Genomic DNA, 23,644 nt, shown 5'->3' with positions numbered 1-23,644 from the left:
CAGCCATGTTTAAAACATCCACTGAGACATTTGATTCACACCAAATGGTCTTAGAAATTTAGTCTTATTAAAAGGATCCATGAGCATATTTCTCTGTGTCGATTGGTCCTTGATGTTTGAACTGTCAAAAAACGTCCATTTTTAGAAAATGTCCCTGCATTCACATAGCCCATAATATTGATATTTTCAATTTACAGTATTAAGACTTAAAAATGTGTTATTGATCTAATATGAAAGTGTGTTATTTACCATGTTTTATTGGTCCAGTCATCCAATCATTGGCAATAATAACTGTACATTCTCCTGCCAATTTACCTGGACCACTCACCCATCCCATGACTGATGCCTGTCAACTCGCTAACACAGCCTGGACAAACTAGGTGTTAAATTCATAAGATATTAGTAAAGTTTTCCCTACCAATAAACCAGTGACCTTTGGTCAGACAGCTACAGAAAAAAAAAAATTAACCTTTTTTCTGTTGTTTAACAGTATGACATCATCATTTGAAAATTCTCAGTGGAAAATAGCAGAAATAGCATGCTCACAAAAACAAGAGCCAATGGCACAAATAGTTTTTATTTGTATTCTTTTAACAGAGGTAGGAGCAAAATATATTAGTGCTGAGAAGAGAAGCATATCAGCATTGCCTGATGTACAATTAATCAGGATTTGGATAATATTAATATCACTCAAGAGGGGGCAGGAAAACACCAGTACAATATTGGTGTTGATGGAGACATAATAAATAGAGTAAAATATCATACAAAAGAAGAATCAAGTGCAACACTGCAGATGTTCAAAGAACTCTCATGGTATTGATGATTCTAATAATGGTAACAGCAACTAAAGAGACAAGTTGAGTTCAAACTAAACATTGACAGATTAATTAAACTCAACTGCATGGAATAAAAATTCTAGAGGAGTATAAAGTAACCAGATGCAGACAATCATTTCTTATGCACAATTTCTGTGTTCAAGATGACAAAAGAATTATTATTTGTACAATTTGTGGTAATATTTGTTATTTACATACCAGTACCACATTATTCAGAAATGGCACCTGCAGGATAGCACAGATACAGTTCATTCTGTACATGGTGTTGTGTTGGGTTATACTATATTGTTGAGTTATAAGTTAACAATGAAAAGGTAAGAAGATATATATGTGTGTGTGTTAAAGTGTGTGTGTGTTTGCATCTTCACGGGAAAAAAAAAGGCCTTGACATTAACCCATTGACTCTTCATTGTGAATGATAGATTTTTAAATTCTAAATATGAATGTGATTCAACTACTCCCACCAAATACACATGTAAAATGATGCTTGTTTCACTTTTCACAATCACTGTGGTGAAAAATATCTTCTTTGGGTCTGACATGTGAGAATATGACAACAGAAATTAATACTCATAAGTGCACATCCATTTGCACTTGTTTGGGCTCCTATTTGTGCCTCTGGAAGATGTAAATGAAACAATTGAGTACATTTTGGAGAATGCAGGAGAAAATTTAGATTATTCAATGGATTATGTTAAGAAAATGTATGTCTGATAGAAGGTATGGTAAGGCAGAAAACCAAAAATTCCAAGGTTTTCACCACAAAGTTGGAATGATAGTAAACATTAGTACTAAATGGTGGAACAAACAATAGTGGAAACCTGGAAGAGCAAATTTCAAATACTGATGGTGTATCATTCTTGATTTATAGATTTATTGAAGTAAAAAAAAAAACCAGCAAATTGTTTGAACAAGTTGTCACCCAGGTTCTTGATGATCGCACTTCAACATGGCCATAAACTTCCTAATAATATGGCTGCTGCTGCTAAGTCACTTCAGTCATGTCCGACTCTGCGACCCCGTAGACGGCAGCCCACCAGGCTCCCCTGTCCTTGGGATTCTCCAGGCAAGAACACTGGAGTGGGTTGCCATTTCCTTCTCCAATGCATGAAAGTGAAAAGTGAAAGTGAAGTCACTCAGTCGTGTCCAACTCTTAGTGACACCATGGACTGCAGCCTACCAGGTTCCTCCGTCCATGTCCGTGGGGTCACTAGGAGTCGGACACGACTGAGCGACTTCATTTTCACTTTTCACTTTCATGCATTGGAGAAGGAAATGGCAACTCACTCCAGTGTTCTTGCCTGGAGAATCCCAGGGACGGGGGAGCCTGGTGGGCTGCCATCTATGGGGTCGCACAGAGTTGGACACTACTGAAGCGACTTAGCAGCAGTAGCAGGCCCTTCATATGTAATGTTTTCTGACTACCAGTTTAGTGTATTCCTCAAGATGTTGATGGGTGTTTAATTCTCTCAGTTTCTATATGTTGAAAACTAGTTCTGGTATTTAAAGAACATTTCTTGGGTATAAATCAGCCATTAAAAAGAATACATTTGAATCAGTTCTAATGAGGTGGATGAAACTGGAGCCTATTATACAGAGTGAAGTAAGCCAGAAGGAAAAACATAAATACAGTATACTAACGCATATATATGGAATTTAGAAAGATGGTAACAATAACCCTGTGTATGAGACAGCAAAAGAGACACTGATGTATAGAACAGTCTTATGGACTCTTTGGGAGAGGGAGAGGGTGGGAAGATTTGGGAGAATGGCAATGAAACATGTAAAATATCATGTAGGAAACGAGTTGCCAGTCCAGGTTCGATGCACAATGCTGGATGCTTGGGGCTGGTGCACTGGGACGGCCCAGAGGGATGGTATGGGGAGGGAGGAGGGAGGAGGGTTCGGGATGGGAAACACATGTATACCTGTGGCGGATTCATTTTGATATTTGGCAAAACTAATACAATTATGTAAAGTTTAAAAATAAAATAAAATTAGAAAAAAAAAAGTATTTGGATCTCATTTGGATCGCGTTTCCCATTTTATTTTTTAAAGAAACATTGTCCCATTCTTGTGCACACTAATGTTTTAAAAATAATTTTGCCACTGTAACTTTTCATTACTCTCAAATATTTGGTTTTCTTAGTTTAAGTTCTTGAGGAATTTAACTTTTGAAAGCTCATAGTTTCACTATGATATGTCTTAGAGTTTATCATTCTTGGTGATTTTCCCAAATACACATCTCTACTATGTTTACTTGGGATATTGATTTAAGTATTAACTCTGTCCCATTTTTCTCTTTTTCTTCTTAAATGATGCCAATAATTCAGGTATTATTTTGCTTTTGCCTTCTGCTTTCACTATTTTCTCAGCTGTTCCATTTTTTTCTTCTGTTTCTATGACATTTTCCATTCCACTGATTGCCTTCCATGTTCTTTAATGAAAATTTATTTGAGTATATTTTCTCTTGAATTTCTCAAGTGGCTCAGTGGTAAAGAATCCATCTGCCAATACAGGAGATACAGGAGATACAGGTTTGATCGCTTGGTCGGGAAGATCCCCTGGAGGAGGAAATGGCAACCTGCTCCAGTATTGTTGCTGGAGAGGAACCTAGTGGGCTACAGTCCATGGGATTGCAAAGAGACAGACATGACTGAGTGACTGAGCACATGCTTTCTCTCCTAGGAACTTTCTAATTCTTTGTTCCTCTGAAAATTTTCTTCTTTTCCATTCATTTTATTTCAAATAAGTGTTGTATTTATTTATTTATTTTTGTCTATATCTTGCTAGCAAAGTCGTACCCAAAATCCTCCAAGCTGGGCCTGGGCTTCAACAGTACATGAACTGAGAACTTGTATATGTACAAGCTGGATTTAAAAAAGGCAGAGAAGCCAAAAATTAAATGGTCAACATCCACTGGATCATAGGAAGAGCAAGAGAATTCCAGAAAAAAACATTTACTTCTTCATATTCCATGCTAAAGCCTTTGTGTGGATCACAACAAACTGTGGAAAATTCTTAAAGAGACAGGAATACCAGACCACCTTACCTGTCTCTGGAGAAACCTGTTTGCAGGTCAAGAAATAATAGTTAGAATCAGACATAGAATAACTGATTGGTTCCAAATTGGGGAAGTATACCTAGGCTGTATATTGTCGCTACACATCTTTAACTTATATGCAAAGTAATACATCATGCAAAATGCTGGGTTGGATGACTCACAAGGTGGAATCAAGATTGCCAGGAGAAATATCAACAACCTCAGATATGCAAATAATACCAGCCTCATCAGAGAAAGGAAGAGGAACTAAAGGGCTTCTTGATGAAAGTTTAAGACTACGGTGAAAAAGCTGGCTTAAAACTCAATATTCAAAATACTAAGATCGTGGCATCCAGTCCTATCACTTCATGGCATACAGAAGGGGAAACAATGGAAATAGGGAAAGACTTTAATTTCTTGGGCTCCGAAACCACTGTGAATGTGACTGCAGCCATGAAATTTAAAGATGCTTGCTCATTGGAAGAAGAGCTATGACAAATCAAGACAGTGTATTAAAAAGCAGAGGCATTACTCTGCCAACAAAGGTCTGCATAGTCAAAGCTATGGTTTTTTCAGTAGTCATGTATGGATGTGAGAGTTGGACCATGAAAAAGGCTGAGCACCAAAGACCTGGCACCTGATCCCAACATTGTTGTTGTTGTCAGTCACCCAGTGGTGTACAGTTCTTTGTGATCCCATGTACTGGCAGCACACCATGTCTCCCTGTTCCTCATTATCTCCCAGAGTTTGCCCAGGTTCATGTTCATTGCATCAGTGATGCCGTTCACTCATCTCATCCTATGGTGCCCGCTCCTCCTTCTGCCCTCAATCTTTCCCATAATCAGAGACTTTTCCAATGATTCTGCTTGCATCAGATGACCAAAATATGGAAAATTCCATTTCAGTATCAGTCCTTCCAATGAATATTTGAGGTCAATTTCCCTTAAGATTGACTGATTTGATCTTTCTGTCCACGGGACTTTCAGGAGTCGTCTCCAGCAGATTAGAGCTGGACCTCCTTTATGGTCCAGCTCTCACAACCATATGTGACCACTGGGAAGACCATAGTCTTGACTATATGGGCCTTTGTTGGTAGATTAATGCTTCTGCTTTTCAACATTCTGTCTAGGTTGGTCATTGCTTTCTTGTCAAGAAGCAATCATCTAATTTCTCAGCTATAGTCGACATCCGCGGTGATTTTGAAACCTAAGAAGAGAAAATCTGTCACTACTTCCACATTTTACTCTTCCATTTGCCATGTAGTATTGGGGGAGGATGCCATAATCTTAATTTTTTTTTTCTTTTTATTATTTAGTCTTAAGCTGGCTCTTTCACTCTCCTTCTTCACCTTCATCAAAAGGCTCTTTAGTTCCTCTTCACTTTCTGCTACTAGATTGGTATCATCCACATATGAGGTTGTTGATGATTCTCCCCCCATCTGGATTCCAGCTTGTAAATCATCCAGCCTGGCATTTCTCCTGATGTGCTCAGTGTATAGGTTAAAAAAAACAGGGTGACAGGAAACAGTACTGGCTTACTCTGTTCTTAATCTTGAATCAGTCAGTTGTTCCATTCAGAGTTCTAACTGTTGCTTCTTGACCCTCCTACAGGTTTCTCAGAAGACAGGTATGATGGTCTGGTATCGCCATTTCTTTAAGAGTTTTCCATAGTTTGTCATGATCCACAGAGTCAAAGGCTTTAGCATAATCAATGAAACAGAGAAATGTTTTTCTGAAATTCTCTTGCTTTCTCTATAATCAAGGGAATGTTGGCAATTCGATCTCTAGTTCCTCTTCCTTTTCTAAACCCAGCTTGGACATCTGGAAGTTCTTGGTGCATATGGCGCTGAAAGCTAGCATGCAAGATTTTAAGCATACCCTTACTAGAATCGGAGATGAGTGTGATTTTGTCTGATGGTTAGCAAATTCTTTGGTACTACCCTTCTTGGAAATTGGGATGAGGAGTGACCTTTTCCAGTCCTGTGGCCACAGCAAGTCTTCCAGATTTGCTGATATAATGAGTATAAAACCTTGATGGTATCATCCTTTAGGGATTTGAATAGTTCTGCTGGAATTTCCATAAAAGGCAATGGCACCCCACTCCAGTACTCTTGCCTGGAAAATCCCATGGACAGAGAAGACTGGTGGGCTGCAGTCCGTGGCGTAGCTAAGAGTCAGACATGACTGAGTGACCTCACTTTCACTTTTCACTTTCATGCATTGGAGAAGGAAATGGCAATCCACTTCAGTGTTCTTGCCCGGAGGATCCCAGGGACGTGGGAGCCTGGTGGGCTGCCATCTATGGGGTCGCACAGAGTCGGACACGACTGAAGCAACTTAGCAGCAGCAGCAGCAGCTGGAATTTCATCGCATCCACTAGCGTTATTAACAGCAGGGCTTCTTAAGGCCCATTTGACTTCAAACTGCAGAATGTCTGGCTCTGGGTAACTAACCACACCATCATAGTAATCCAGTTCAGGAAGATCTTTTTTATACATTTCTTCCATGTATTCTTTCTATCCCATCTTGATCTCTTCAGTGTCTACTAGGTCTCTACCATTTTTACCCTTAACTGTGCCCATCTTTGGGCAGAATGATCCCTTGATGTTTCCAGTTTTCCTGAAGAGATCTCTAGGCTTTCTCCTTTTGCTGCTTTCTTCTATTATTAAGCACTGTTCATTGAAGAAGGGCTTCTTGTGTTTTCTAGCTATTCTTTGGAACTCTGCATTTAATTGGATGTATCTCTCTCTTGCTTTTTGCTTCTCTTCATTCTTCTCTTTGTCATGGCTCCTCAGATAACCACTTTGCCTTCTTGCTTTTCTTTTTCTTTGGGATGGTTTTGTTTGTACAGGAAGTGACAAACATAGTTCTTCAGCACACTGTTAACTAGATCTAGTTCCTTGAATCTATTCATTACCTCTACTGTGAATTCATATGAGGTTTGATTTAAATCATACCTAGCTGGCCTAGTATTTTTCCCAGTTTTCTTTAGTTTAAGCCTGAATTTTGCTATGAGAAGCTGATGATATAAGCCACAGTCAGCTCCAGGTCTTGTTTTTGCTGACTGCATACAGCTTTCCCATCTTCGGCTACAAAGAATGTAATCAATTTGATTTTTGACCATTTTATGATGTCCATGTGTAAAGTTGGTCCCATTAGTTCATGGCAAGTAGACAGGGAAACAATGGAAACAGTGAAAGACTTTATTATATTGGGCTCCAAAATCACTGAAAATGATGCCTGCAGCCATGAATTTAAAAGACACTTGCTCTTTGAAAGAAAAGCTATGACATTCTGGACAGTGCATTACAAAGCAGAGACATTACTTTGCTGACAAAGATCTGTGTAGTCAAAGCTATGGTTTTTCCAGTAGTCCTGTATGGATGTGAGAGTTGGACCATAAAAAAGGCTGAGCACTGAAGAATTGATGATTTCAAACTGTGGTGTTGCAGAAGACTCTTGAGAGTCCCTTGGGCTGCAAGGAGATCAAACCAGTCAGTGCTAAAGCAAATTAGTCCTGAATATTCATTGGAAGCCTGATGCTGAAGTTGCAGCTCCAATAATTTGGCCACCTGATGCAAACAGCAGACTCACTGGAAAAGACACTGATGCTTCTAAAGATTTAAGGCAGGAGGAGAAGTGGACAACAAAGGATGAAATGGTTGGATGGCATCACCGACTCGATGGACATGAGTTTGAACCTACTGCAGGAGTTGATGATGGACAGGGAAGCCTGGTATGCTGCAGTCCATTGAATCACAAAGCTTTGGACATCACTGAGCTACTGAACAATATCTGTGTACTTTAAAAAACTTATCCTACAAGGTCATTTTTCACATTAAAATGTTTGTTTGAGTATATTTAACTCTATATGAAATACAGTTTACAGTTTTCCCTTGTTTCATTTTTATTTTTCCTTATTTTAACTTAGTTTCTTAGACTTTCTGCAATATTTCTTTAGGGTTTCTACTTTGGTTCATTTTATATTTATATTAATATGTTTATGTGGTTCCTAATTTGAGAATGAATTTTTTGTCATTTAAGTCCCAGTGGCTTTAGCAAGACACTTGTTTGCTTATTTTTTAGTCTGGTGTCATGGATTGTGATTTTGTTTTATATTGGAATATTCTGAATCTACCTATTCTTCTTTCTTTAATATTTAATTACCAAAGGACACTTCTTCCTTCCCTTTAAATTTTTTCTCCTTTCCAGATTTATGGAATCAGATTATCACTTTGTACTTTACATGTCCTTTTTAATTAGCTCACTTCATTATAGAACGTGTCTCTTTACACCAAATGCCTGGAATGTTTTATGATGTTTGTCCCTTTAAGGATTGCATATCTTGAACTTGTTCTGTGTAGTCTTCATAGTCTGATATGCCTTGTTATTCATATTTTTTTAAGGATTTTTTTATAGGTAGGGTGGTGTTCATCTTTCAGCACCTCACTTTCAAGATTCTTCTGTAGTGTCCCATATATATTTCTCACATTTATTCTTCTTTTGCTACTAAGTTCTGTGGCAGGGTGGGAATGGTTAGGGGAATATTAGAACTATGCACTTGTATTTTTCCCCTCTTTTTCCTAGTAACTTTTTGGTAGTTTATTTTCTGTTTGTAGATAATGCTGAAGATGTGGAATTACATAATATTTTTGCTAATGTGAGATCATTTCAGGCCATATGGAGAAATGGTTTGGAGTAGTATTTTATGCCAACACTACCTACAAAGGGAAGTTTCCTAATGAATATCTTCCACCATGTTTTTATATCAGAATTGGGAGTTATTGTTTACTGTCTTATCTTCTCTTAAAATCACTAAAATAATTAGAAGTTTAAATGTCCTTGCTTTAATGGCTTTTCCTAAAATATAAGAGCTTAAACAATAGCTGGGTTTTAAAATATTTCTGTGACATGTTAATGCTTAACAGTACAAGGCTATCACTGATTCATTTTATATTAAAAACAGACCTTTTCTGAATACTATTTACTTAATATTTTCAAGGAGAAATAATCATAATAGCATTCTTTAGAAAAGTCCTCATTCACAAATGACATTTGCTTATCTTTCTTCCTCAAAAGTGACATGAATAAAGGTGCCCAAATCACAAAAATTGTAATTTAGTAGGAAAAAGTAATAAATCATTTCATAGAAACCTTAAACTGCTCATCAAGAGGATAGTGAAGAAGAGAAAAATAGTTTTCTTCAGGAGGCAGATCAGAAAGCACATTTTCAAACCAACACAATTTTAGAAGATGCTATCCCAGAGAGGGCAGATTGAGAGAAAAGGGGAAATGGTGCAAGGTTGAGGAGAGTGAAGAAGCAAAACAAACACACAGAGATGCACTATAGGCTGAATAAAATTCTTAAGGAAACAGCTGATTTATAGTTCATGATAGAAGTCTGTAATAAAGCCATTGTTTCTCAACAGTCACAAATAAGGACAAGCTATTTTTCTGTTGGATTCTTCCTCTCCCCTGCTTTTCATTGGTACTTCTATTTTTATTCCCTGGCTCCTCCAGGAGGCCTTGGAAAAGCCAGAGCTTTGGAGGTACTAATTTCACTGGACATGTGTTCAAGACCTGTTTCTCTTGCTGCTTCTGTTGCTTCTTTTTCAGATGAATGGTGTGGTTTGCTTATTAATGACACCCTTATTCTCAATCATACCAGCAGAAACAAGAACTTTATGACCTTGGAATGACATAAGCCATCACTGAGGCAACTATAGCCCAGAACCATACAAGTATCCTAAACCCAGAGAACATATGAGACTTAGCTCTTCTGGAGGAAAGCATAATTGAGCTCTGTCTATAGAGCCTAATATAAAACCTTAACATTTGCCAATTTGTATATGTTGACCTAAGAATAATTTAATGAAAATGCCATATATAATATTCCTCTTTTAATAATCTCTTTCTATGGACTCTACAATGTGTAATTGATTCTGTTTTTCAGTTAAGATATAAAATGCAATTCTTTCTTAATCAGGAATGGAAAAATGCAATGAAACAATAATTGCATTTTCTTTCATTACAATATGCTAGTTAGAAAAACACAGATAACCAAATATTGCTATTTTGCTTTTATAGACCAAGATCAAGGATTGTTAAAATCTTTTATTACAATTAAAAAAATATTGATTATTTTATTTCAATGTGTAAAGAAAGAAGAATTTTATTTTCACTTTAATGATAATTTCCCTTTGAAAGCCAGAATGAGATACTGAGCAGATTGTTATTTCCCTTTATAGAGTCATTGAGCAATTTTACTTAGTGTCTTCTTCAATAGGAAACACATTAACTCAATGCACATGATAACTTTGGCACTGTTTTGTTTCCTCTTTTATTTTCATTTTCATCTTTAAACGTGGGGTAAATTGACCTTTCCCCCTGCATAATATAGTGTTATTGAGTTAAAATTGAACACAGGGGTTATTAAATGAATTCTATAATCATCCATTTTTTGATCCTGGATAATTCTACTCATGCAGTACTCTAGATATTATGGAAATTAAAAATATCCTTTCCACAAGCCCTCAATATAGAAACCAAAATTTGTTCTAGCCTTAAGTGGCACTGATTAATGAATAAGAAACATATGAGATGACATAGTTTGTTTAAAAGATGAAGAAAGCAGGAGGACCTTTGTAGCTTGTTTTATATACTAGACACAATAGGAAAACTTTTAGAGTGAATATAAATTTTAAAGTAAAAAATAGCAGTATAAAGCTCAGCACAAAAGATCAATTAGCTTAGAAAAAAATGAATCTCAGGAGATTTTTGAAAGATAGAAAAATGGGATAAAATCTAATATCAAGTAGTTCAAAAAATCTGAATGGATAATGTGTAATGAAAATAATGATTGGAACTACCATTCTGTATATATACTTTATAGAAAAGCAGACAGACTTGTAAATAATCATATGCTGAGTGAATTTTCATGGATAAATAAAATGAATGATCTCTAATTTTCTGAGTCCCTTATTCATCCTATTAGTAGAGGTGGAGAAAGAAATATAAAAAATGGTTAGGATCTGTACCAACAGTTTAGAGATATAATCAACTTGCTTTTAGTGATGTCCTACCAGTTTTAGATTTCCTTCATATAAGCTATAACAACTAAATTATAAGAGAGTCTTTTCTTTGCTGCTAAATTTAGTTTGTTTCTGAAGTTTATGTAAATTAATTCTAGCAAAATTAGTTTTATAAGACTTGAACAGAAATCTTTTAGTTCTGATGGCCTGAAGTTTCTTCTCATTATCTTGATGTGTGGTATTAGAACCTAATGTTCACTAATTACTGCATACCTTGTAGAGTTCTCAGCAACAAACTTTCTGTTTTAGATAACTGTTCTCTGTATTTTTCCTTTCCTAATATTTAGGATAACTGTGATTAAGATATGAAAGTACACTTCATATTTAAATTTCTGAATTGAATGAGTTGAATAATTCTCATTAATAATTTATTAATAGTGAATATAGCTACATCTTTTCACCATTAACAGAATATTTTATAAGTGCAATTCTCACCTCTTTATAAACATCAAAGCTTTTCCTCTTCTACCAAAATAAATGGTAAGAAAAACCCCTCCAACAACTCTTTGACTCTTGACATTTCTGAACTTTTATTCAAGTTTCCTCAACATTTGGGCTGTGGTTTAAAATCCATTAATTTTAGAAAGAAAAGAGTTCTCTATGGAAAGCGTTCTTTCAATCAATGTCGCTTCACTTTTTAACCAAATATTTTTTGGTTTTTTTTTGACATTTTTCAAGAATGTTCTTAAAGCACTATTAAAAAGCCTCTAGATTACATACTGGAGAAGGCAATGGCAACCCACTCCAGTACTCTTGCCTGAAAATCCCATGGACGGAGGAGCCTAGTAGGCTGCAGTTCATGGGGTCACGAAGAGTCGGACACTTACTGAGCGACTTCACTTTCACTTTTCACTTTCATACCTTGGAGAAGGAAATGGCAACCCACTCCAATGTTCTTTCCTGGAGAATTCCAGGGACGGCGGAGCCTGGTGGGCTGCCGTCTATGGGGACTCACAGAGTCGGACATGACTGAAGTGACTTAGCAGTAGTAGATTACATACAGATAGAGAAGTGTTTGTGCATATGCCTCCAAGCCCACTGCTCTTAACATCGCCAAAGTTTCTCAATGCAAAGAGCACAGAAATATGAAAACATTAAAAAGTAATGCCTACAAGCAGCAATTGAACCTAAAGAAAGGTAATGTTTACTAAAAATAAATCTTATATGCCTGCTAGACATAATGCAGGCAAGAGAAGTTGTGAACTTTAATCAAATTAAATAATAACTTTATTATTTAAAAGGCAAAATGATAGGACACTGAAAGATGAACTCCCAGGTCAGTAGATGCCCAATATGCTACTGGAGATCAGTGAAGAAATAATTCCAGAAAGGATGAAGGGATGGATCCAAAGCAAAAACAAAACCCAGTTGTGGATGTGACTGGTGATAGAAGCAAGGTCTGATGTTGTAAAGAGCAATATTGCATAGGAACCTGAAATGTTAGGTCCATGAATCAAGGCAAATTGGAAGTGGTCAAACAGGAGAAGGCAAGAGTGAACATTGACATTCTATGAATCAGCAAACTAAAATGGATTGGAATGGGTGAATTTAACTCAGATGACCATTATATCTACTAATATGGGCATGAATTCCTTAGAAGAAATGGAGTAGCTATCATAGCCAACAAATGAGTCTGAAACGCAGTACTTGGATGCAATCTCAAATATGACAGAATGATCTCTGTTCATTTTCAAGGCAAATCATTCAATATCATGGTAATCCAAGTCTATGCCCCAACCAGTAATGCTGAAGAAGCTGAAGTTAAAGGGTTCTATAAAGACCTACAAGACCTTTTAGAACTAAAAGCCCCAAAAGATGTCTTTTTCATTATAGGGGACTGGAATGCAAAAATAGGAAGTAAAGAAACACCTGGAGTAACAGGCAAAATTGGATTTGGAATACAGAATGAAACAGGGCAAAAGCTAATACAGTTTTGCCAAGAAAACACACTGGTCATAGAGAACAGCCTCTCCAACAACAAAAGAGAAGACTTGACACATGGACATCATCAGATGGTCAACACCAAAATCAGATTGATTATATAATTTGCAGTCAAAGATGGAGAAGCTCTATACAATCAGAAAAAAAAAAAAAAGACTGGGAGCTGACTGTGGCTCAGATCATGAACTCCTTATTGCTAAATTCAGACTTACATTGAAGAAAGTGGGGAAAACCACTAGACCATTCAGGTATGACCTAAATCAAATCCCTTATGATTACACAGTGGAAGTGAAATAGGTTTAAGGGACTAGATCTGATAGACAGAGTGCCTGATGAACTATGGACAGAGGTTCGTGACATTGTACAGGGGACAGGGATGAAGACCATCCCCATGGAAAAGAAATGCAAAAAAGCAAAGTAGCTGTCTGAGGAGGCCTTAGAAACAGCTGTGAAAAGAAGAGAAGTGAAAAGAAAAGGAGAAAAGGAAAGATATAAGCATCTTAATGCAGAGATCCAAAGAATAGCAAGGAGAAATAAGAAAGCCTTCCTTAGTGATCAATGCAAAGAAATAGAGGAAAACAATAGAATGGGAAAGACTAGGGATCTCTTCAAGAAAATCAGAGATACCAAGGGAACATTTCATGCAAAGATGGGCTCAATAAAGGACAAAAATTGTATAGACCTAACAAAAGCAGAAGATATTAAGAAGAGGTGGCAAGAATACACAGAAGAACTATACAATAAAGATCTTCATGACCCAGATAATCATGATGGTGTGATCACTCACCTAGAGCCAGACATCCTGGAATGTGAAGTCAAATAGGGCTTAGGAAGCATCACTATGAACAAAGCTAGTGGAGGTGATGGAATTCCAGTTGAGCTAATTCAAATCCTAAAAGACGGTGCTGTGAAAGTGCTGCACTCAATATGTCAGCAAATTTGGAAAGCTCAGCAGTGGCCACAGGACTGGAAAAGGTCAGTTTTCATCCCAATCCCAAGAAAAGCAATGCCTTCGAATGCTCAAACTACTGCACAATTGCACTAATCTCACACGCTAGTAAAGTAATGCTCAAAATTCTCCAAGCCAGGCTTCAGCAATACATGAGCCATGAACTTCCAACATTCAAGCTGGTTTTAGAAAAGGTAGAGAAATCAGAGATCAAATTGTTAACATCCCCTGGATCATCTAAAAGGCAAGAAAGTTCCAGAAAAAACATCTACTTCTGCTATATTGACTATGCCAAAGCCCTTCACTGCATGGATCACAATAAACTGTGGAAAATTCTGAAAGAGATGGAAACACCAGACCACCTGACCTGTCTCTTGAGAAACCTATATGCAGGTCAGGAAGCAACAGTTAGAACTGGACATGGAACAACAGACTTGTTCCAAATAGGAAAAGGAGAATGTCAAGGCTGTATATTGTCGCCCTGCTCATTTAACTTATATGCAGAGTACATCATGAGAAACGCTGGGCTGGTGGAAGCACAAGCTGGAATCAAGATTGTCGGGAGAATTATCAATAATCTCAGGTATGCAGATGACACCACCCTTATGGCAGAAAGTGAAGAAGAACTAAAAAGCCACTTGATGAAAGTGAAAGAAGAAAGTGAAAATTTGGCTTATAGCTCAACATTCAGAAAAGTAAGATCATGGCATCTGGTCGCATCACTTCATGGGAAATAGATGGGGAAACAATGGAAACAGTGGCTGACTTTATGTTTTGGGGCTTCAAAATCACTGCAGATGGTGATTTCAGCCATGAAATTAAAAGACGCTTACTCCTTGGAAGTTAAATTATGACCAACCTAGACAGCATATTAAAAAGCAGAGACATTATTTTGCCAACAATGGTCCATCTATTCAAGGCTATGGTTTTTCCAGCAGTCATGTATGGATGTGAGAGTTGGACTGTTAAGAAAGCTGAGCGCCGAAGAATTGATGCTTTTGAACTGTGGTGTTGGAGTACACTCTTTAGAGTCCCTTGGACTGCAAGGTGATCTAACCAGCCCATTCTAAAGGAGATCAGTCCTGAGTGTTCATTGGAAGGACTGATGTTGAAGCTGAAACTCCAATACTTTGGCCACCTGATGTGAACCGCTGACTCATTTGGAAAGACCCTGATGTTGGGAAAGATTGAGAACAGGAGGAGAAGGGGATGACAGAGGATGAGATGGTTGGATGGCATCACCGACTCAATGGACATGGGTTTGGGTGAACTCCGGGAGTTGGTGAGGCCTGTTGTGCTGTGGTTCATGGGGTGGCAGAGTCGGACACTACTGAAGGACTGAACTGAAAGCTTATTGAAGAGGACCCAGAAGACTTCATAATAAAATCATGTCTATTTTCAAGTGTCTTTTTTTCTGACTCCTGAAAACAACCCATTTCCTGGCTGGAGACTGGAAAGTGAGAGAATGGGGAATGAAGGGGGAAAAAACTTGAACTCCCTAACTTCTTCTCTGATGTAACTTGCTCCATATGGCTCATCCATCCCCAGAAATAACTCATGACATCCAGATTCTGTTTCCAAATCCTCGCCAAATTCTGAAGTAAGAATTGCTTTTTAAAGACTTTACTTACAAAAATGTAGTTGTAAATAAAGTTAGTTTTTATGTTTTGGAGCCTGATATGACTTGTCTCTCAGGTCTGTTGCCTCACTGCGTATTCTTATGTCAATCTGAGGAAATATATATACATTTATTTCTATGGTGAAATGAGGCAAGCCATGATGAATCTAAGGGAGACAGACAAAAAAGAAAAGAGATCTATTTCTAATGTCCTCAGAAGAGTTAAACTAAATTGCTAATCCCCAAGGAATACCAAATGGAGAAATATAGCCAATACAATACTACTGTACTTTACAAGGTACTGTACTATAGGATTAAAAATGTGTTCTTTAGTTTTTGTGTTTGTTTTTTATATATTGTTTGAGAATTATTATAAACTTATTAGAGTACAGTACAACATAGCCTGTTCTGTTAGTTGAGTACCTAGGCTAACTTTGTTGGATTTATGAACAAGTTCAATTTATGGACGCAATCTTGGAATGGAACCCTTTCATATATAGGGGATTTACTGTAATATCATGGGCTTCCCTGATAGAAGCTGGTAAAGAATCTGCCTGCAGTGCAGGAGATCCTGGTTTGATTCCTGGGTCAGGAAGATCCCCTGGAGAAAGGATAGGCTACCCACTCCAGTATACTTAGTCTTCCCTGGTGGCTCAAAGAATCTGCCTGCATAGTGGGAGACCTGGGTTTGATCCCTGGATTGGGAAGATTCCCTGGAGGAGGGCATGGCAACTCACTCCAGTATTCTTGCCTGGAGTATCCCCATGGACAAAGGAGCCTAGCAGGTTGCAGTCCATGAGGTCGCAAAGAGTTGGACATGACTGAGCAACGAAGTACAGCAGCACTGTAATATCATAGCTCTAATATTATATTTAAAACAGGGAGATTGTGACCCTAATCTAATACCCTGCTCACGTAGTATCATTGCAGAAATTTGAAGTATTTGAAAATGTGAGGCATGTGTTCTCAGAGGACTGAAAGTAGAAAAAGCAAAACAGGGACTGACCATCCCTCAAATTGACTATCATGGTGCCTTGTGAATATGAAGCCTTCAATAACATTTCTTCAATACATTTTCAACACTAAATAGTAATTTTTAAAATGTAAGCCATTAAGAAAAATAAAAGAAATACACAATTTAAAAATTTCACTCACAAATCCAGCTGTATTTCTTTACACTGTAATAAGATTTATAGAACTTCAAATTTTTCCCCTACAGAAATCTGAAGTCACTAAGATTTTATTTTATATTTTGTTGTAAAATAGAATTAGGTTTCCTAAGAGAGACCATTTTCAAAATTACTCTTTAAAAACTTTTCGGTATTGTGTTAGTAAATTCCTCCATCAAAGATTTATGCATTTTTTTCCTGTACATCTATCTTTTTTATCCCCTCCCAAAGACAAACCTCCTGTGCTTGGATATTAATGCCAAGTCATGGAATGAGATAAACAGGCCGTTAGCATTAAAAAATACATACCTCTTTTTATTGAAAAATTCATTTTATGACAGAAGGAACCTAACATTTGCATTTAAATAGGGACTATTCAAGTAAGATACTGCACTACATTTTTAAAGTATGTGATTTTTATAAGGTTGATAAATACTGCCAACATCACGATTATTTGAGAAGAAGCCAAGGAGTGAAAAATTATTTCCCATAGTAGCAAACTCAAACATATATAATCCCTTTATTCAAGATTTTTTATCTGCATTATGTTCTCTATAAATAACAAGAGTCAGTTTTCAACATAGAACGTGTTTTAAAGTTTAAAACATTGGTGGTGTGGTTAGATTCTTCTTCATGCAAAATCAGTTAAATCCTAGATGTGACTATCTTGTGTTAAATCATTTACTGTCAGTCACCTCCTGGGGTATAGAGATATGTGAATTTCCCTCTCTGCAGTGTCTGAAAGAGAAAGTTTCTGATAAAAACTGTCTTAGGTGAAACTATTACTATCTAATTGAAGTCAATAAAAATGCAGACTTTGATAGCACTTTTAACATTTTATGAAGCTTAACAATAGTATGAGACCTCACACATATACAGAAATAATCTAAATCTAGAGAATCTGATTCCATTTTTACTGGAGGCATTGAAAGAGCATCTCATGTTGTTCACAGGAAACTGGATAGTTGGTGGAAATGGGTGATGCTAAAATAACAAAGATGTTGCATTTGTTTTATGTTGACATAGAGGGTTAAATTGTTAAAACAGGCTCATGTAATAGTTCTTAACTGACACAAAGTTGATTAATAATTTAAAGGACTCAAAGAGGAATCAAGCACATATATAGGATTTCATTCTGAAAGAGTAGGTAAAAATCAATTACAATTCCAAAGAAATTTCTTTCTTTTGCATTAAAACCATATTTGGTATTGTATTAACAGATAAATTCTGAATAATATATGCAAAAATCATGGTTCCCAAAAGAAATTGTTTGAATTTGGGGTATTTCCAGTTTTGTATTCTTTCAGTTACATGAAAAGTGTACTTTACATGTAAAGTCTCTATTACCTCCCATTCTCCAGATATGCATGTTCTTTAAATATTAATGTTAAATCTTTACTTCCCACCTCTGTCTTTAACCTGATCATAGAAAACCCTCATTTTAGTTAAAAAACAAAAAGAAAGAAAGCAAAAGAAAACTTTATACTCTTCTATCTTTGTAGATATCATACTAACTCCATATTTATTCCATGAATAAATTCTTGAAACAGTAATTCATGTAACATGTCTGACATAGACTTTGCTTTTTTCTGCTTATTTATTTATCTATCCATCATCTATCATCTGTCTATAGATAGATATTCTTTCCTTTAAAGTTAGTAGCTAGTAGAAACTTACAAGAATATGAATTTGTACCCCTTTCATTATACCTGAATACACTTTCCATGCTTTGCCAATATTTATTCATTGGATGATAATGTCAATAGCTTATTTACATTATGAGCTCTAATACTTTTTTTCAAGTCACAATGTCTTTGAATAAGAAGGAACCTGAGATTAATTAACCTTGAACAGTATTTTCTGTACAATATTCTTCAAGTTCTGCCTGAATATATCCAGGGAATAAATATTTAGTGAAGTGGACCCACTCTATCTTAATATACTCTGGGCACTCCTCCTATCCCCTAATAACCTTCTGCATAGTAAATGATGTCCAGTAGAATACGTAGAATGATAGAAAATAAAGTGTCAGGGAAATGCATAGGTTTAGTGACAAATTTCTGAGTAAGTAAGAGCAAAGAAATTAAAATAACTTTTAAAAATACACTTTAAAGTTTACTGTGTTTCTGAATCTATATATTCTTTTAATCCCTACAATAAGTTTCTATGGTAATTATCAACTTTATTTTAGAGATGAGAAACTGAATCTTCCAGGCATTTTAATTAATTTCTCTAAGCTCACACAGTTAGCAAACAATGGAAGCAGAATTAATTTGGGGTCCCTTAATGCTAAATCAGCCTTCTTTTCATTATGACATTTGCCAGTGCGTGGTCTGTGGGAAGGGAGAGAGGCCTTGTAGTAAATTAAGTTTAATAAATGTTGAAATAAACAAAGTGTCCTATATTTCTTAAGTACAAGTTTCCTCATATTTTTTAATACACTATTGCATCATTTGAATCTTACAAATGAGACAGAGAATGTAACATTTATCGACTTCATTTAACCTTTGTTTTGCTCTATGACAGACTGAACTCTGAAGCTAGGGTTGCTTAGAATTTTCTCTGAGTTTCTGCATTCCATATTCAGATCTAAGAATCAGGGAAAGAATCACTGAATCTGCACTGGAATGCTGGTTAGCAAAGCCACTTCTACTTGAGAGAATCATCTGGAGCCTACGATAGACCAATATAGATATTTTTCATTAATGTTAGCTTCAGGAATCAACAGATTAATGGTGCATCTGCCCCTTTGCCTTTTGTAGTTGCAAAAGGAATAAGTGAAATAAATATTTGTCAAAATAGAAAAAGTGATACTGAAATAACCTGAAACTTCAGACTCAATGTGAGAACCCAAAATGCCAGTGTGGTTTGGGATGACCATAGACTGGTTTCCAACACTGGCAGGTACAATTATTCTTCTCAAAGTTAGTTTCATTTTTTTTTTTTTAATGAAATTGCTCTCTTATCTCAAACTGCTCTCATATTCTTGACTTCCAAAATCCTCATTTTTTTTTATTTAAAAAGAAAACAATCACAACAGTGTATTGTGCTGAATTACATCTAAAAATCCAAATGTTTCCTCTGGCAAATTCTATTTAGCTGCCCTAATATCCTGTTTTAATGAGGGTTTCAACAGCAAGTTAAAAATTAAATGTTTGCCAGAGTGATGCATTAACAACTCAAACCCTTTAATTATAGCAGTGCCCAATTTAATTAAACCCTACATTACAAACTGTCGGCCTTCATATCATGGACCCCTATGTTGAATGGTTTATAGCTAAGCTATTAAAAAAAAGTTATTCCATGTTTCAGAATATAATACAAATTCTCCACTTATGAGAGAATTATCTTTGTTTTCAGTCAGGGGAACAAAAACATCCACAATTTTGATGTTTAAAATGAAGGCACAATTTTTATTTTATTAAAGCTATTTTTGCACAATTCCATGATGGCTACAGCTAATTAATAGTTATTTTTAAAAAGAGTTAAGTCAGAAACCAAGGGAAGTGTCATGTGAATTTCCCTTGATGCAAGATGGAGAATTTGATTCACATTTAAAGAAACTAATGAATAGCCATCTGCCTATTCAAATATTATTTAGTTTTCTAGTGATATCACACCTCCAGAATGGCTCTTGAATACTCTCCCGTTTTCTTCCTTATTCCATGACAACTAAGAATCTTAGGATTAGAATAGTGGATTAAAATTTAAGCATGAATGAGAATCACCTGGAGGGCTTGTTAAATGCAGAAAGCTGTGACTCAGAATTTCTGGTTCATTTGGTCTGGGTGAGGCTCGAGAATTGGATTTCCAAAAAATTTCCAAGTGCCGGTGCAGCAACCATATTTTGAAAAACACTGATATAACGATCAGACTTACTTATAGTATATTAATGGAAACATATATGGATCAATACAGAGGAAAAACAGAGAGAGACACAGAGACAGAGAAGTAAAATTTTGAATATTTGACCTTGCCCAAAGAGAGGTTTTTTGGTATTTGTACTGGGCTCCTATTTGATAACATCTAAATCCTTGAAATGTCTGAGTCATAAGAGTGCTTTTTTTTTTTTAAATTGATGGTGGAGACTTCTGACCACAACTAATTGTTTGCTTTAATGAGGTAACTCAGAGTCTGAACATCCATACCTGACGGTCTTAGGGTGGAGGTTGGCCATGCCAGAAAGATTAACCAGGTGATTTAGAGCCAGGCATAAGGTCAGAGGTGTCAATTGACAGTGTTCAACCATGTGGACAATAAATTAATCAGGCCAACCTAACAACATCTCAAATTTCTGAACTCTGAAGCTTGGGTGAACTTCTCCAGTAAGCAATACCTCATGCATATTATCACAGGTGAATGTTGGGAGGGTAACAGATTCTGAGGACAATGGAAACTCTGTATTTGGAATCTTCCTACATTCTGTCCTTTGGCTGGTTCTAATTTGAAGCTTTTCCTTATAATAAACTTTATTCATGAGTACAACAGCTTTCAGTACATCCTGTGAATCTTTTCTCCAAGTATTGAACCCAAATCTGAGGGTTGTTTTAAAAAAACACCAATCTTGCAGTTGACTTCAGAAATGAGAGTAATCTTCTGGAGAATATTCCCTGTAATTTTGTAACTGGATCCTAAATCTTTATAGTTGGAATCAAAAGTCCTGGAAAGACATGATATTCTATAGCACTGTGTCTTATGCTTCAAAGTTTAGCTAACCCTGGGGATGAAGATGGGTAAATGAGGGTGCAAAAATTAACAAACAGAAACCTCAATTAAAATAGAGTCAGAAGGTCAGAAGAAGGAGTTCTGTTGTCCTATGACAATAGCAGAGCCAAAGAGAAAGGAGAAAGACTTCCTCTTCTGTCCCCTTCAGAGCTCAGCCAGTGGAGATTTTGAGATCTGTCAAATAAAAAGCCAACAGACTTCAAACTGTCACTGCTTTCAGTGAACATTTCATTTCTATAGCTCTCCCAACTTCCTTTTCCCCTCTTCAAAGAATTTTCCTCTCCTTGCTGTTCAAGTATTTGTGTGTGTCTCAACGTGGTTGCAGACTCTGAATTGTAATTCTTTGTTGATCCCAAATAAATAATTTTTGCTGGAGAAATAATTTAGCATGTTATTTATTTTAGTTAAACATTTTGGTAGCCAGTACAGGGATGCAGAGAAAACTACCAGCCTCACAAACCTTGGAGTTTGGAGGGTAAGTCTTTCACCTAGATCTGAGCTTATATCTTCCTGGTATTATTTGAAATCTATTTTAAGGCTTCCTCTTTTATTGTTAAGAGCTTGTTATCATTTGGTACTTCAGCCTTGTCTTTGAAGTCAGGTTGTTCCAATTGGTTAGCCTTTGGCATTCTCCTTTAGGAACAGAGGCTGTTTTATTAAATATGTGCAAGTTCAGCCTTCCTCTGTATTCATTTTGGAATATGAGCTGTCCTGTTGGAGCTTTCCTGTTAAGACTGATTCCCTAAGCATTAAGCTGTTTCATTACAACCATGCTGATCAACCTTCAGTTTGGCTTCTTTGAAACTAGACTATTCCCTTAGAACTGGATAATATTAAGCCTGCAGGTTCTTTGAGCTGTTTAATCTGTTTGAGTTATTCGAGTTCTTTGAGCTATTTGAAAATTATTATTCACTCTAGAGAAAATCCTTTGAGAACTAGAATCCTAGGTATCTACACATTTTAAGGGCGCCCTACTCTGTGGGGACTCAAGCTGATTTTAACGGAAGGGGACATGGTTGTTTCTAAATAAATGGAAGAATCTGACTGAAGGTGATTTAGAATACCCATGGCCGTTATGGGAAACTTTTGAAACCCCTTAATTTTTATCTGCATATTCTATTTATTTAATTTTAAAAATTAAGCTTCAAAAATAAAAGAGGCCAACAGCAATCAATTTCTGAAATGAATACATGAGTATATGCTATTACCTATAGTTTACTGTGGTTTAAAACTTGCAAATTACTTTCTGGGTAATTTTAATAATGTTAAAAAGTCTTTACAGCTTGTTAAATTATATTTTTAAGGAATAACACTATTCAAAATTGTTAAATTTAGATTTTAAATGCTTATTCAAAAGTATTACTAATCTGTATACATCAGTTTCTTCTTATAAACATAAAATGCATTTTCATTTTAGCTTTATCACAGTAAATCACAAAGCTATCCAGAAATTATGGAATATTTACCACCAGGTACATTGATGACACAAATGTGTTAAAACAAGTGAAAGTTTTTGATGGCAATTACCCTGCCTAAACAGTTATAATTGTATTTAAAAAAAAAAAAATTAACTTTAGGCCCTGATACCATTTCAGATCAGATCAGTTGCTCAGTCGTGTCCAACTTTTGCAACCCCATAAATGGCAGCACGCCAGGCCTCCCTGTCCATCACCAACTCCCGGAGTTCACTCAGACTCATGTCCATCAAGTCAGTGAGGCCATCCAGCTATCTCATCCTCTGTCACCCCCTTCTCCTCTTGCTCCCAATCCCTCCCAGCATCAGAGTCTTTTCCAATGAGTCAACTCTTCGCATGAGGTGGTCAAAGTACTGGGAGTTTCAGCTTTAGCATCATTCCTTCCAAAGAACATCCAGGGCTGATCTCCTTCAGAATGGACTGGTTGGATCTCCTTGCAGTCCAAGGCACGCTCAAGAGTCTTCTCCAACACCACAGTTCAAAAGCATCAATTCTTTGGTGCTCAGCCTTCTTCACAGTCCAACTCTCACATCCATACATGACCACAGGAAAAACTATAGCCTTGACTAGACGAACCTTTTATCTCTGCTTTTGAATATGATATCTAGGTTGGTCATAACTTTCCTTCCAAGGAGTAAGTGTCTTTTAATTTCATGTCTTCAGTCACCATCTGCAGTGATTTTGGAGCCCAGAAAAATAAAGTCTGACACTGTTTCCACTGTTTCCCCATCTATTTCCCATGAAGTGATGGGACCAGATGCCATGATCTTCATTTTCTGAATGTTGAGCTTTAAACCT

The sequence above is a fragment of the Bison bison genome, unplaced genomic scaffold (assembly GCF_000754665.1).
Source record: "Bison bison bison isolate TAMUID 2011002044 unplaced genomic scaffold, Bison_UMD1.0 scf7180017864489, whole genome shotgun sequence".
Classification (NCBI taxonomy): Eukaryota; Metazoa; Chordata; class Mammalia; order Artiodactyla; family Bovidae; genus Bison; species Bison bison.
This window is presented reverse-complemented; position numbering follows the sequence as displayed.